General features: G+C 43.5%; 1 protein-coding gene across 3 annotated transcripts in view; it reads left to right on the top strand.

The window, feature by feature from the left end:
• ZBTB38 (zinc finger and BTB domain containing 38) overlaps positions 1-15,166 on the top strand; it is a 71,429-nt gene that overhangs the window by 28,562 nt on the left and 27,701 nt on the right. For all 3 annotated transcript variants that reach the window (XM_012724877.1, XM_012724876.1, XM_004682150.2), the window contains one exon: positions 4,525-4,626. The gene's annotated coding sequence lies outside the window, so the exon portion shown is untranslated. The remainder of the gene's footprint in view (positions 1-4,524; positions 4,627-15,166) is intronic.

Below are 15,166 nucleotides of genomic sequence, written 5' to 3'. Positions count from 1 at the left end.
CGATCTGCCTGTTCTGTTCCCCACTCTTCTCTGGTGAAGCCTCTCACTGCCCCTGAGCCTCTGGCCTGTACCCCAGTTCTGAATGCACAAATAAATGAATCTTTAAAAAAAAAAAAAATAGGAAAGGCCAAATGATATTATTTGGTGATTGTCCTGGATGAAGGAAAATAGAAAGTAAAATGAAAAATTAAGTTAACAAAATGCTGCAAGTAGAGGAGGCAAAATAAGATTCTAAGATCTGGTGGGAAACAAAGGAAGTAAAAATAGTCACTATATTAATGATAATATTGAAACCTTAAAAAGAAAGAAAATAGGGGACAGGAAAAGTTAAGTAAGCCAACAGTCAAAAGCAGAAAGCTCAAGTAGGGTCTTGCAGCATAATAAAACTCATGTGGGAATTAAAGGACATGAGGTGGGAAATGAAGAAAACCTCTTAGGTAAGGCCACCAGAAAAAGATCAAGAGGATGCGCTGTACTGGTAGAAATTTAAGATAATCTTTGAAAGCTTAGGATTTTTTTTTCTTCTGATTTACAAACGTATTGAAATGAAAAGTATCACAAAGTTACAGAAAAACAGACCATATTTAGTTGTTTTAAAAAAGAATGCAACTTTACAGAAAAGAATAAAATTATGACAAGTTGGGACATTTCTGGAAATTTCCAGATAGTTCCCCATATTCAGAAGAATCATTAAGAGAGAGAATCTGCGACTGGTTATGAGGAAGGGTGGAAAATTTTGAAGGACGGGCTGATTATGTAAGTTTTAGGCTGTGGCGTTTAAAACTGTTGCCATGATATTTTAGTTCTTAATAACAATTTGGGGAAATCTCCTCACTTCTGGAGAAACATTTGGCTCTAATGAGAAAGAAATGCCACTGTTTGTGAAGCCCCAAGCGCATGTAAGGAGCCATTCACTTGCTAAGCCTCTTAGGAAAGCCAGAGCCGATTTCACCCTTAACAAGCTGTTGACAGCGTCTGATCAAGGTACCACCTGGAACATGTTAGCAACACAGAAAATGGAGTGTGGAGTCAGACCTGTGTTTAAATCCCTTCATGTCACTCACCATGTGACCTTGGCAGCTTACCCATGGAAAATTTCTAGGGTATAAAAGTTGCTTTACACACAGTGGCTGATTCTCAGCATTTGGATGGTAGGAATTTAACTCTGCATATTAGACTTTTAACACTAATCACAACAGTTCACACTTACAGAACACTTATGGTGTGCCAGTCACTACTGTCAGTGTTTTATCCCATTTAACCATCAAAATGCTTACAGTTAAAAACAATCCCATTTTACAGGTGAGGAAGCCCAAGCTTGAGGCCATTAAATTACTTGCCTCCAGGTACACAGGGAGTGGCCGTGTAAGTGACAAAGCTGGGCTTTATACCCAGACAGGCAGAGTCCAGCTGCCTTGCTCTGCGATCCCACTCCCACGCTCAGGGAAGCATAGAGAGCACTGCCTCATTTTAGTACTTCCTGACCAGGTTTCCTAATCCAGGTGCCTTGGTTTTCCTGAAAAAATCTCCAAGTGATTTTCAGTTTCTAAAAGCCCCAGTAAAACACACACACATAAACTTCAAGTTAGACCATACATTTCTTTAGGTTGAAATCCATATTTAATGATGGGTTAGCTCAGTTTTTGTAGACCCTCTGATTGGCGGTTACATGTACAAAAACATGCAGGCCTGTTGCTTTTTTAAATGGGAAGATGAATCATTCGTTAATAAATGCAATTTAGCAGGCTAGATCTTTCTAAACATGTGGCCTAGGAGAGAGAATAAAGGGTGTTTGGCTTTGATGCAGCTGGGAACTGTGCGAGGACATGTGCCTGCGTGTCACCAACCTGCCAGCCTTCAGAACCCTGCCTTGATTTTGAAATCGCATGCTTCTTCAATGTGACTTCAAGTCAATATAATTTTCCTGGATTATTTAAAATATCTTACTGACTTTGTGTATAATATTGGAGTCTACTTTACTCATCAAAAAATGATCACATTTTAAAAACAGTCAGGAACTGGGATGTGGGAGTGCAAACACTATTGCAGACTAAAAACAGGATGCAAGTCAAAGACAGACTTTTTAATCCTTTTCCATTATGGACCAGGAGTGAATCTTTTCTGAAACTAAATTTACTACAGGACTCATACTATCAAAGCAGAGAACTTTTATTTAAAAAACAAACAAACAAAAAAGCAGACAAAAGCTTTACATTAGTGCACTAGGCTCTGTTAGATCCATAAAGCAAGTTGGTGGCAGGACACAGTAAATACTTTTTCAATGAATCTTGGAAGACAGATCCTAGCAGCCGTGTTCTTCATTTAAGAAAGGAGGACTAGGCATTTTGCAACAACTAGCTTTTATAGCACGTTGAGAAAATCAATAGAGGCCGCGCCTGACAGGCATGGGAAAGCGCAGGTGACACCCTATTCCCGAGAATTTGATTCGATTAAAGTGGCCCTTTACTTTCTCTGACCTCTGCCTCGCTCGAATGTGCAGGTTTTGGAAAGTGTCTGGAATCTGGATTTGAAACCCAGGGGCCCTTGTGGGGCCGGCCTTGCACTGTTAGTGACTCTCTAGGCTCTGTAGAACCCGAACTGGGTGGGCCTCCCTGCAGGTTCCAAATTCCCTTCTCCTGGGAGGTGAAAGCGGAGGCCGCTGCTCTTTTAGTGGGGTCTGGGGCCTGGCGGCGTCGTCGTGGGTTCCCCGCCCCCACCACACCCCACCACACCCCACCCCACCCCCGTCGCACCCAGGTAGGGTCTGGGGCCTTGTGCGCCCCCCTTTCCTGGTCCGGCCGCTGCCTTCCCGAGGCCCGGTCTGGGCGCGGCGTGGTCCCCAGCGCCCGGGTCAGCGAGCTGGGGGTCGGCCGACCGCTCTCGGACAGGCCGCGTCCTCTGCCCCGCGCCGGGGGCGGGCCTGGCCGGCAGAGCCGAGCCGCCGGCGTCCATTTTCTGGGCGGTGCTGTGCGGCGCAGCGGCCGGACTCGCGGGTCCGGAAGCGCCATGGACCCCCGAGGAGACGCACTGGCGGCGGAGTCGAACCCTGTAAGTGCACTCGCAGGGTGTGTGTGCGGGCTGGGTGGGCGAGGCACGGCCGTGGGTGCGGTGCCCGGGGCGCCGCCAGCCTGACCCCTCTCTCTAGGGGGGAGCCTGGAAACCTGGCTGAACGCTCGCGCAGCGCCGGGAGCTCCGCTGACGCTGGAAAGCCGAGCTGCTGCAGGATCCTAACGCCCGCAGGTGCCCCGACTCCTGGGCCCGGGCCTGACGGGGCAGGGGGCATTCAACTGCGGCGTCGAGGCAGGTTGCGTCGCAGCTAGTGTCCGAGAGCGCGGATGTGCGGGAGGGCGGGGGCGGGGCGGGGGCGGCTCGGGGGAAAGGCGCACCCGAGGGCTGGGGGCCGTGCGGGCTCGGGTCTAGCGGGGCTTAGGAACTGCGTGACACTTGCGTCTCCCCTCCCCCAGACAGTGACTTGGACCCCAGTCCAGACCCTGAGGAACCTTATGATTTCCTTGGTTCAGCACCAAGCCCTTGGAATTGAATGGGACGTGCAAAGGCAGGGCCCTGCGCCCGGGGGTTTGCAATCTCAGCCTCCTACTTCTGCAGTAGTTAGGTCTGCTCTGTTGGTACAACACAGCCGCCCTCTGTTAGCCACTTCTTTGCAGGGTAGGTAATAAATCACCTGAGATTTTAGTCTGTCCGTGGTTCCACTTTATAACTCCTGTTCTGCTGTAGGTAAGTGATTAATTCCATTCTGGACTTTGGCCTTAATTGGTTACCCCTTAAAAGTATTGTTGATGATAGGTATACCAGTGCCTTATACATATTTTAAAGGTTAAGACTTTTCTCATAATTATGATGCTTCACTATCTGGCCAGGTTCTCATGGCTAAAGTGCATGCATAGGAGGATTTAGTCTGTGGTTTCAGGGGAACTTCTAGTGAAGTGCTATACCTAAGTGTAGTGTTTTCCCAACAGGAGTAGGGCCCCATTAGTAGACTGCAGCATCAGTTTAGTGGGTTGCTATCAGAACTTCTTTTAAAAGATACATGATGCAATATGGAAAAGAATAGGATAGAGTAGAAAATATCGGTGCGTTTTGCATAGTAAGAGTATGCCTTCTTTTGAGATTGGGGGGTTTCACTTTACATAGTGCAGTTACAGTGGGTCATTCTCATAAAGCGTTGAAGACCCTGATTCCAGATTAATCATTGGAGCTTTGGAGTCATCGAGCCTGTGTTTACATCCTACATCTAACATCAGCTAGTTGTGTGACCTTGAACAGATGCCATGACCTCTCAGAGCCTCTTTTTGTATATCTGTAAAATGGGGGAATGTCTTCTGCACCTGAGGGGTATTATGAAGAGGACAGGACGTCACCTGGGGCACTTTGCTCCATGCTTGACTTAGAGTAGGTGTTCCATACGCATGATAATTGCAACTACTATTGTTGCTAAAACATCAAATTCTGGCAGCTAGTCATAAGACACAGCTCTTTCTTTCTTTCTTTCTTTCTTTTTTTTAGATCTTGTGGAGGAGATGGAGGACTCAGAACCGAGGATTTCCAAGTGACTTCTTCCAAAATACGAAAAACTAACTCTGTTAAGGCTGTTCTGTTTTAACTGAGGTAACTAAATGCGTGTCTCTCCCTAGTCTACTTGAAATAGAAAGTGGCTTTTCTGAGGAACTGAACCAAGAGGTACATGATTTGTGCCAGCAGCCCACCAGGTTTGGGGATGACAAAGTGACAGTGGCATTTAAATGAACTGCTATTAAGGAGACATGATGAGAAGCCCCTGTAATGAAGGGGGACCTGAGTGAACAGAACTTCAGGACAGTTGGCTTCTCTTTTTAGGCCCGCCAGTGACTGTCACCAGAGCTCCTGTAAGTTTCTTAAGAGTTCTTCAGCTTTTCTGAGCTGGAAGGGTCCACAGATGTCACTGAGACTCAGAGAGTCTAAATGACTCTTTGGGTAACCTAGTGGGTGGGGGAAGAGGCAACTTGAATCTCAATTACTCACTCATGTGGCCGTCTTCAAGCTCACTGTGAGCACTGTGCGAGGCACTGAGTCTACAAGTGTGAAGTGCCCATGCCACATACTTGTCGTTTGTACAGACAAATACTCAGAGCCCAGCACACTAGTTGCCACTGAGGCAAACACATAGTCTCAGACAGTGATAATTATAGCTACCGTTTATCAAGCACTTGTGTGTGTGTGTGTGCACGCACGCAAGACAGTGTGTTAAGGACTTTAAGTGCTATATTTTTATGTAATTGCAACACCCCTGGAGGGCAAGGGAGAATAGTTGTAAAGGATTGAATTCTGAAAACGCAGGGGCGCAGGGGGCAGCTTTGTGTCTCATACCACGTTGTACATTCTGCACGCAAAGCACAGTGCTAGGACCAGAGTTCAAGGCAAAGTATTTACCCTTGAGAAGCTTTGCAATCTCAATCCAGAAGAGGCCCAGTCAGATGCCTGATTTTTATGCCATTCTCCTCATCTACTTCATCTCCATTAGTCATAGGGGACCTGTCACAGGGAGAGACCCAAGTTGCTGATATATCCAAGTTCTTGCCATTAAATGAAGTTTTTCTTCTTTCTTCCAGTTCATCTTATACTTCCATCCATCAATGAAAGCTTATACAATCATCTAATAAGCAGTAGGAAGGCTTTCTCTGGATTCATTCATTTATTTGTTTAACAAATATTATTGAACATTTACAAGGTCCTTGGGTGTAAAATACCAGACAGATAATTTGGGCTTTTATCATCATGTTAGTCATATTCAGTCTTTTAGTGAGGAATCATTTGTTCAACTGTCAGAAATGTTCTGTTATTAACATGCTATCAGTTCCAGTAATAGTGGGAATTGATTCATAAGTAGGATTCTAACTGGATATGTAGAAAATCATTTTTTTTAGTCTTACAGTCTTCAGAAAGGAATTTCTTTTTAACTTTTTGATTTTGCCATTACCTCTGCATAGGGACCTTTTACATCTCTACTTAACCTATGAGCAAGAAAAAAGCAGTTTGGCAAGAGGGCTTTCTTTGATTCAAAAATGTCCTCTTTATTTAGCTCCATAGGCCACAGAGGACAGTGGGTGTTCAAAAGAAAAGCAATGTAAGAGATATGTTTAACCTACAAGGTACAAAATTGGAGATAGTTCTAATAACTGTGTTAAGCGACAGAAATCAGATTCTGAGTCTTGAATGCTATTTACCGTAAATGTAAGCTCCAAATAGAACAGACATGTGAATGTGCTTTTTAAACTTTTAGGAGTTCTATAAATGGTATACGGCAGATATTTATTGAATACCTACAGAAATATGACATTATGCTAGAGAGAATGGAGGTGTCAGCAAAAACAGATGTGGCCTCTTCCCGCTTAGCTCCTGATATGTAGGTGAGGAAATAAATATGCAGAAATAATCATGTGGTTCATGCCAAAAATATATTATGGTGCTTTGAGAAGGAAGAATCCTTTTACCTCTAGAAGTCCAGGGATTTCTTTTTTGAGAAAAAACATTTAAGCAAGTCCTTGATGGATGTGGAATTTCCATAGAGAAGATGGGAGAAGACATTTGAGATAGGGAAGTAGAGGGGAAAAGAGAAAACCTGGAGTATATTCAGGGAAAGCTTGTGAATCCAAGCCAGTTAGAACTGTCTGCACAGGCATTGAACGGGAAGTAAATCTGGAGACCATTTGGGGCCACATCAGTTGTCTTCACTGCCAAGCTGGGAACTCTGAATGACCAATAGGAGGCAGTGGAGATAGAACAGGGAGGTGTTGTGGCTGTGAATAGGAGTTAAGGGTGATGAGGAGAAAAGCAGAGCAGAAACCAGATGGGGACACCCTTAGAAGACCACCTCAGTCCACCAAGAAAAAGGGAGGGAAAGGCCTGAAATGATGATAGTGAAATGGAAAGGGACAGAAGCAAAGGAAAAGAGTTGACACAATCTGACATCATGGAGGGAAAGATCAGCTAAAGCTGACGTCGGTTTCCAGAGCAGTGCTTCCTGCACAGGAGTCTTGGTTCGAGGAAGTAAGGACCAGTACTTTAGAGTTGCCAGATTTGAAGCGTTGTGCTATGATATCCCCCAGACAGAGGAAACACTGTGCTCTAGAAGAAGGCCAGGTCTAGGCCAGTTTGGACATCTTTCAAGTATAAGAAAAAGGGAAGAGGCAAAAGAAGAACTTTTCCAGAGAGTGCATGTAGGCAGGCAGGGGTTGAAGATAGAACATTATAAGAAAGAGAGAAGGGTCTCAGGAGGTCCTAATGAGACATTTGACAAAAGAGCAAAGAAGAACCACAAGGGAACATGATTCCAGAAGCCAGCAGCAGGGGGTTTCCCAGCAGAGGGAGCTTAGACTGTCAGATGGGAGGGGTGAGGCCCAGGAAGACCATTGGATTGAGAAGTGCTAGATCACACATTTGTTGGAGTTTTTCTTTGTAAGATAATGCAACTTGCAGAATGAATATTACGTGGTTTCATTTGCAAAACTCAGTAGCTTGCACATATCAAGAATCACCTTTAAATTTGGTCCTAGCAAGCTCCCTAACATACTTCTGATTACTAAAATCCAGACTGTTAAATGTGGTTTTGATAGTAGTCATACCCTTCATTATCTTCTCAGCAGACCAAGCAAAAGAATAGCCATTGAAGAATGAGTTCTTTCAAAACTAAATACTTTCTGATTCAGAAGGTTTCTAAAAGTCTATAATTTTTTTTTGCTTTTTAACTATATGGCTATTGCGCGACTTGAGAGTATGTGCACATGCATGTGTATATTTTCATGGGCATGTGAACTAAGTACAATGGAATGAAAAAACTGGGGTCAGATCAATCTAGTTTCACAACCTCACTGGGCCATTCTCCAGGCTTGTGACTTCAGAAGAGTTACCCAGTTTCTAACATTTTCCATTCATAATTCAAACAGAATTATTTTGAAGATTGAGTAATTATAATTGGATTGGGACCTATACTATAGTAGACTATTAATTTATGTTTAGTGCTTTCCCCTTACAACCTTCATATAGGTATGTAAATTTCCTCATAGTGTGCATCTATATATACAAAGCCTTACTTTTGTGATTCATTTTAAGGTGTTAATTTTATCAAGGGAGGAGCATACCTCCCACTATAACAAAGATCCCTTCATAGTTCAAGTGCTTTGCAATTTATGGATAAGAATCCACCTGGGAGGCTACCTGCTCAGGACCCCTTTCTGTTCAGAGAGCTTTTCCCGTACTTCTCCTTGTCTGATAATAAGCTCCTTGCTTTTCTGTCCAAAAAAGAAAGAAAAGAAGAAGAAGAATGCACCTGGGGAATCTATTAAAATGTAGGTTCTCAGGCCCCTGGCCCAGAAATTCTATTTCAGTAGATTTGGGGTGGGACACCTGGGAATCTTCATCTTAGACAAGCACTTCTGTGAGAAGCAGATTAACAAATGCCAAGTTTTAGAAAAAGAAGAAGGGATAATTCTAAGACTTGATATGCTGATTTTAAATCCAGTTTCTACCAGAGACATGTTTATCCTTCATAGCTTCATATTTGTGTTGGTAAAGTTTGTGGCTCATTATTTGCTGTAAGTCAAAAACAAATGAATCCCAGAGTCAAGGACTGGCGGTATTATTGCTTCCTGCTATGTCCATCTGCTGTATGTCAGTAACAGTAACCAGACAAGGTGCAGTCCCCAAATTGTCTTGGTTTTCTTGTGAAGTAAGTGATGACATCCTGTCATGATGCCCAAGTTTACAAAACCATAGTATATTTTAAATGTCGTTACCAATTATATATTTAATAGTGCAGCATTGCAGTCGTATCATTAAAATGTTTTGATGCATCTATCTATCTGACTTCTGGTTGATAAACAGAGAGCTTTGAAACTGGGATTCTGGAAGACTTCAGCATGAGCTTAACCTCTGCCCTGCTCTGTTTTTCTGTTGGAGAGGAAAGAGAATTCTATTTCCCCTGTTGTTTGCATCTTAGAAATATATCGTTTTTAGGGGAGTTCACATTATTTATCTATCCCAAGTCTGTTTTGCAATCACCCTTTTTCCATCACCCTAGTCCTAACTCTTTCCTCTGCTTATAAAAAGAACTGAGATATACATGCAGGTTTGATGTTCGTGCCATGTATAAAGGATATCAAACATATTTGCCTTGTGAATTATGATCCCAGAACATAATTTTAAAATTGGATGATTTAACAGGAATATATTTATTAAGACTATAATGAGTCATTTTTATAACATTGTTGACATTCCATTGATGGTTTGCTTCTTTGGGAGGAGGTTGCTGATCATCTGGAGCCTTGCCTAGAAACATAATTTCTTTGTTTCCCTACCCATAGCCTGAGGGGAGAAGATAGAACTGACTTTCACAGAGTGAATTCTATACCTTATGTGCATGTGCATTAGCTCAGTCTTCTCATTAGGACCTCTGGATAACCTGGTAGAAATGGAAGCAGAGAAACTCAGTACTGTGGCTGATGTTGCAGAATTGACATTGTCACACCCTGGGGTCTGTCTGACCTCAGTCTTTTCTCCACATCCCATGTTGTTCCCCAGCTGTATGCTGAAAGCATGAAATGGATCGCTGTTCCTGATGTTAGCTTCAAGACTTAGTCCCTTTTCCTTAATGTCACAGTGACCTCAGAATTTTTGACAAGAAATAAGGGGAGGGTCCTCCTTGGTGGCCAACCAATTAAAGCACAGCATGCAAAGCTAGCTGAAGCTGCTTCAGCACAAGTTTAATCCTGGCTAGGGAGGTGATCCACATGGCATGGCAGACCTCTCCTGTCTTGCCCGCTGCTCCCCTCAACAGTGTACTTCGTCAGTCTGCCTGTTCTGCTCCCCACTCTGTCTCTGGTGAATCCTCTCACCATCCCTGCACCTCTGGGCTGTACCTCATTCTGTATGCACAAATAAATAAATGTTAAAGAAAAAGCAAGAAAGACACAAGGGAGCAGAAATAACATGCAGAAGTGATTTGTTCAGCAGTTATCACCTACATGCTGGCTACCAGATCCTGACCCCCACCCCAGGACCCTAGCTCCCCCACCTAATCATATCTGCCACCCAGGTGCCGCTGCAAAACACCAGTAAATGTGCACACTGATACGACCAATCAGTGTGTGTTTTGCTGCAGTTGCCACTGCCCCTGTGCTGGGCTGAATGTTCCCTGAGTAGCGACACCATTGAAATTTAAGCATTCCTTGGGGGATTGCTCAGAAGGTGCTCTGTAAATGTTTGTGGATACCCACTGGTGCCCTGAGGGAATGTACAGCAGGCAAGGGAAAGACCTTAAAGCCCTGCAGAGGAAGCCTTGAGGAGAGGGTGGGGGGCTAGGTAGATAAAAGGACCTTAACATGAACAACCAAACAGGAGGCCCATAGCTTGTCCCCATGACCCACTGTGCAACCTTGGGGGAGAAAGTCTTGTAACTTTGCTGGCCTGGTTTCCTCACATGGAACCAGACAAGATTTGGCTCAGTGATGAAGAAGGTTTCCTCCAACTCTAAGGTGCAGCAATTCTGTTTCTGCTCCAGCAAAAGAGCAGAGTTGCTGGGACAAGCAGATGGAAAGAGGGACAGAGGTTAACTGCTCCATCTTTGAGGTTTCCTGGGTTCTTGATTTCAAAGCTCTGCGACTGTCCTCACAGATATGCTAGTAGTAACCACAGGTTTGTCTTTAGTTGATACCTTTTTTAGGCAAGCCCATGAATATAGTTCTGGAGAATATGCGGATTTTTATGATTGTCAGATTGACACTGCCTGGGATGCAATCAGAAGGTGACAGAATGGGAGGGAGAGAGGGAGAAAATCTTGGTTTTTTTAATTTGATGTTGAAAAAGAACCCTAGAGATAAACTAACCCAACATCTTCACATTCAGACTAGGAGATGGGCGTCCAGGACTAATTCAGGGTCACCAAGTGCGTGGTGAGCTAGGAACAAAATGCAGTGTCCTAGCTCTATGCTGAAACAAGTAGGCCCTACTTGGAAGGCAGGTTATGTGGTAAGCAGGAGATGGCAGTCAACAAACAAAGTTCAAAGAAGGGCTGAAGGGGTTCTGTGGGAGAGAGCTGACCTCAGGGCCCGCTGGACTTCTGACTAACAGGCAGGAGGACATCACGATGTTGACTGCAGGCCATCCAAGCATTTGGAATTTTGCCAGTTAGGGTAGTCAAGAAGACTTTTTTTTTTTAATGGAAGAGGCAGAAGACTGCTATATTTTAATGCATCTCCTGACATTTAAATTAACATTATGTAGCTATACAATAATTTTGCATTAAACTTTTTCTCGAGGAATGGCTTGCACCCCCATTTTGCGGCTGCCACCACGCATGTTTTCATTTTTGGGTGCACTTTCATGAGAAATGCAAAGGCTGTTAGTCCTACAGGGGCATCCTGGGGTTATTTCAGCAACCCTGACGCCAGGCTTGTCTAATAGACAAGATTTGAGCTGTCATTTCCTACGTCGTGGTTTGGATATTGTTTCTAGGCTCTGTTTTGTTTGTGTTATTCTTCCTGTCCATGTGTTAGAACAACTTCTATTTGTGGAGTCTATTACAATTAGATAATAAGACCCCTAATGCTGTGAAAGCAAAGCTGCATTTATTATCTTGCTGAGCAGGAGAGACCGTGTTCAGAATCACAGGCTCCCCAAACTTACACGCATCTTCAAATTAGAGCTACTAGAACATTGATTTGCTCCTGGAGCAAAGTGAGGAATTTCCCTTTTTTAAAACCTACTCAGTATTCAGGTCCAGCCCTGCTTATATCTATCTATTCTGATCTTGTAGCCCTGGCCCTGGGCTCAAAGAGCAAGATTCCTCACGGTGTCAGTATTTTCTTTTCATGCTCACGGGTAGAAGTAGTGTGCTGTGCTGTAGTAGCCAAAATCACCCCCACTTCCTGGGTTGCTGTTGCTGAGCCATAGTGGCATGAGTTCTGTCCTTCCCTGGGACTGACGCAAATTCCACCTTGCTTTAATGGGAGGGAAAGGCTGGAGACTCCTTTAAGGGAGCAGAAGGCACTGAGGTACATGGAAAAAGCAATGACGCGCCAGTGAAATGAAGCCCCAAATGAGGCTTTACTCAGACATCAGAGAACTGGCCTACCCTGAGTGCTGTGCTAAATAGGGTAAAAAAAAGCCTGACCTTTAAAATTGTTCCTGTCAAGGACTGGTCATGCTGGCGTTTCCCTGGTCAGTGCACACTGTCAGTTGACTTTTTGCACAGACGCACCGTATTATTCCCTGCAATGCACGATTTTCCCTAAATGAATAAACAGTACCAAGTGAGTTTTGACCCTCTTCTGTCGTATAATATGGCATATTCTTATTTGGTTTTGACACTTTTCAGAAAATCCATTAATGTTTGAATGATCTATTTTAAGACTTTCTTTTCTATTTAGTGATCAAGAGTTTCTGATGAAATGATTTGCGTTTATCTCTATTTTAGGAAATACTTTGTGAGCACTTTATTTTCCACCTATGAAATTGAAATGGGAGCCCTACCTCCATCCTCGCAGCTACCTTACAATAAAAATGTCCTATTTTTCTCTTCATGGGGGAAAATAGTAAAAGTCGCGTGATTAGTCACCGTGGTGTTGAGCAAAACAAATACTTTGGAGGCCATGATTTATGTTACTGGGGGGTGATGGTGGTGGGGGGGAGGGCACGTTAGTTCTGTCTGTTTGTAGACAATTGCTGTTGTGAGGGTAAGTGCCCTGAATTCCAGAAGGTCCCTTGAGGGCCTGTTTGTTGTATTCACATTTCTAAAACCGGTGGCCATTTTCTGTGAATTTGAATCCCTGTGTGAAACTCCTCCCACTGTGGAGTCTATGGGCATTTGTTTTCTAAAATGAAAGCACAAGCAGAAACTCGAGCTGTTCTACAGAACAGCCTGTTCTTTAGATGTTTTTAGATCTGTATATTTAAAGCATAATTTTTCTGAGCAGCTTATTGTGGGTTTTCATCTGCAGTGGGTTTGGGTTTGTTTCCGGAATTTTACTTTTTAAAATGTAGACAGCTTATTGATTCATGTAATTGCCCCTTGCCCCTCCCCATATAATTTCAATCTAAAGGAGGCAAGAGGAGATCTATTTGGGTACATGACTACTCCTAGAAACCTCTATTCAGTTTTAATCACTTCTTTTTGGGTAAAATTGGTAAAAAGCTAACTGGATCTTCATTCTTTTAATATCCCCTCCAGGATTTTTTTTCCAGTCTTTCTTTTGTGGACACATTCTGTATCCATTTGTGTGATCAGAGCCTTTGTAGCATTTCTGCAGTGCAAAAGCTCAGTGTCTCTGACTGCACCTCCAACCTAACACAGGCTTGCTTGGCAGCTCTGCCAGTTACCTGCATCTCCTAAACCCCAGAAGAGATGACTTTCACAATTCCACGGGCCCTCAGAGGTGTATGCTACCATGCTTGGCCTCCCTCCAGAGATTGGAATGTTTTCCAGCAGTGGCCTCAAACTGGAAAAATGGGAGGTAGAAAGGAAAACGATGGAAATGTGGGAGGAGATACAGTGGGGACCAGGAGGGGGAAACATGTGTACAAGGGGAGTATGTACAGGGACTCAAATATCTGAGTACATGGGATTATAAGGGTGATCTTGTACCTGGGCTTTAAGTATCTGGGACCTGGTAAGAAGCGACTGCAAATGTGGGACTCTCTGTGGTTGGTTGGGCGGAGGGAAGTCACTGGAGAACATGGAAGGGCAGCAGCCTTTGTCCAGACCCCCCAGCACAAAAGACACATGGCCCTCCAGACCAAAGGGGCTTATGCTACCCCCCCAGCCCAACCCCAATGTCTCCAGAGCAGGCATTCACTTCCCTGGGTTGGACCAACATTATTTCCTAACAACTAAGTAGTTCAGGCTTCATTTCCGTGATGTAGTTTCTAGAATCATGGTTACTTGTATGTGCAGTGATGGAGCATGATAGCAACTCAGAATAGTCATTCCCAAGAAGGAGTTATCTATAAAGATCTGTGCATTTTTAATAGTTAGTGCATCCCTCATTATATCACTGGATCAGGGTAAATAATAATAAACCATCTTTTTTTTTTTAAAGATTTATTTATTTATGCATACAGAACTGGGGTACAGGCCAGAGGTGCAGGGGTGGTGAGAGATTTCACCAGAGACAGAGTGGGGAGCAGAACAGGCATATCTACAAAGTACACTGCTGAGGGGAGCCATGGGTGGGTCAGGAGAGATCTGCCACGCCATGTGGGCCAGCTCCACAGCTGGGGATCAAACTCTATCTGAGGTGGCTGCAGCCAGCTTCACAATGCCATTTTTTAACCCCTTGCACCACCAGGGAAGACCCAATAACCATCTTTTAAAAAAGAAACCTGGATGTCTCTGAGAGTGTGAGTCTGAATTTACAGATTACTAATTAAGAGTTATCTCCTTCTTGAAACTTGAGTAGACTCTGTAATTAAAGTGAGTCTTGGAACAAAATAGTAAGCTTGATATTTGCCACTTTGACCCTAAAGTTTGTATTTTAAATTTTTTTCCACATGGAAATCAACAAACTGTAAGGATCCAGAAGAAAGATGGTGTGACCCAAATATATTGCATGTTAAGGCTTCTTACCACTCATTTTTCATTAAAATGAAATAGTTTTGTAATTTTAATACGTATATGAATACAGATATCTCACCATTCAACCTGAGGAATACAATGAATTATTGTATAAAAATTGAAATGATACAGGCAGGACAAAATTTATAAGTGATTTATATTTTTAAAGATTATATATTTTACATGTAATAATTTAAATATGTTATTTGTACATTAGGGGCTAAAATTCAGATACAGGGACAAAAAGAGTATGAATATTCAGTATGGGCTCTATATAAGAGACAGGAGTGGTAGAATGGGATAAGGTGGAAGGCATTAAGAATTTTTTAAATGCTTGGAAGCTGAAAGTAACAGGTCTGCAGGCTGTACTCAGCCTATGGATGACCTCTTTGTACCCTGATGTCAGAGCCATATCCTCTGATTTCATCCACCACACTGATGTCCTCATTGGTAATCAGCCCATTCTTTTCCTGCGGGGGCACTTGGCTGGAAGTTCTCTAAGACCCACCCATGGAAAACCAGGGCCGTTGAAGCTTTTCCATGTCACAGAAAATCCACGAGTCA

Source organism: Condylura cristata, unplaced genomic scaffold, assembly GCF_000260355.1.
Source record: "Condylura cristata isolate star-nosed mole 26May11 unplaced genomic scaffold, ConCri1.0 scaffold00014, whole genome shotgun sequence".
Classification (NCBI taxonomy): domain Eukaryota; kingdom Metazoa; phylum Chordata; class Mammalia; order Eulipotyphla; family Talpidae; genus Condylura; species Condylura cristata.
This window is presented reverse-complemented; position numbering and strand designations above follow the sequence as displayed.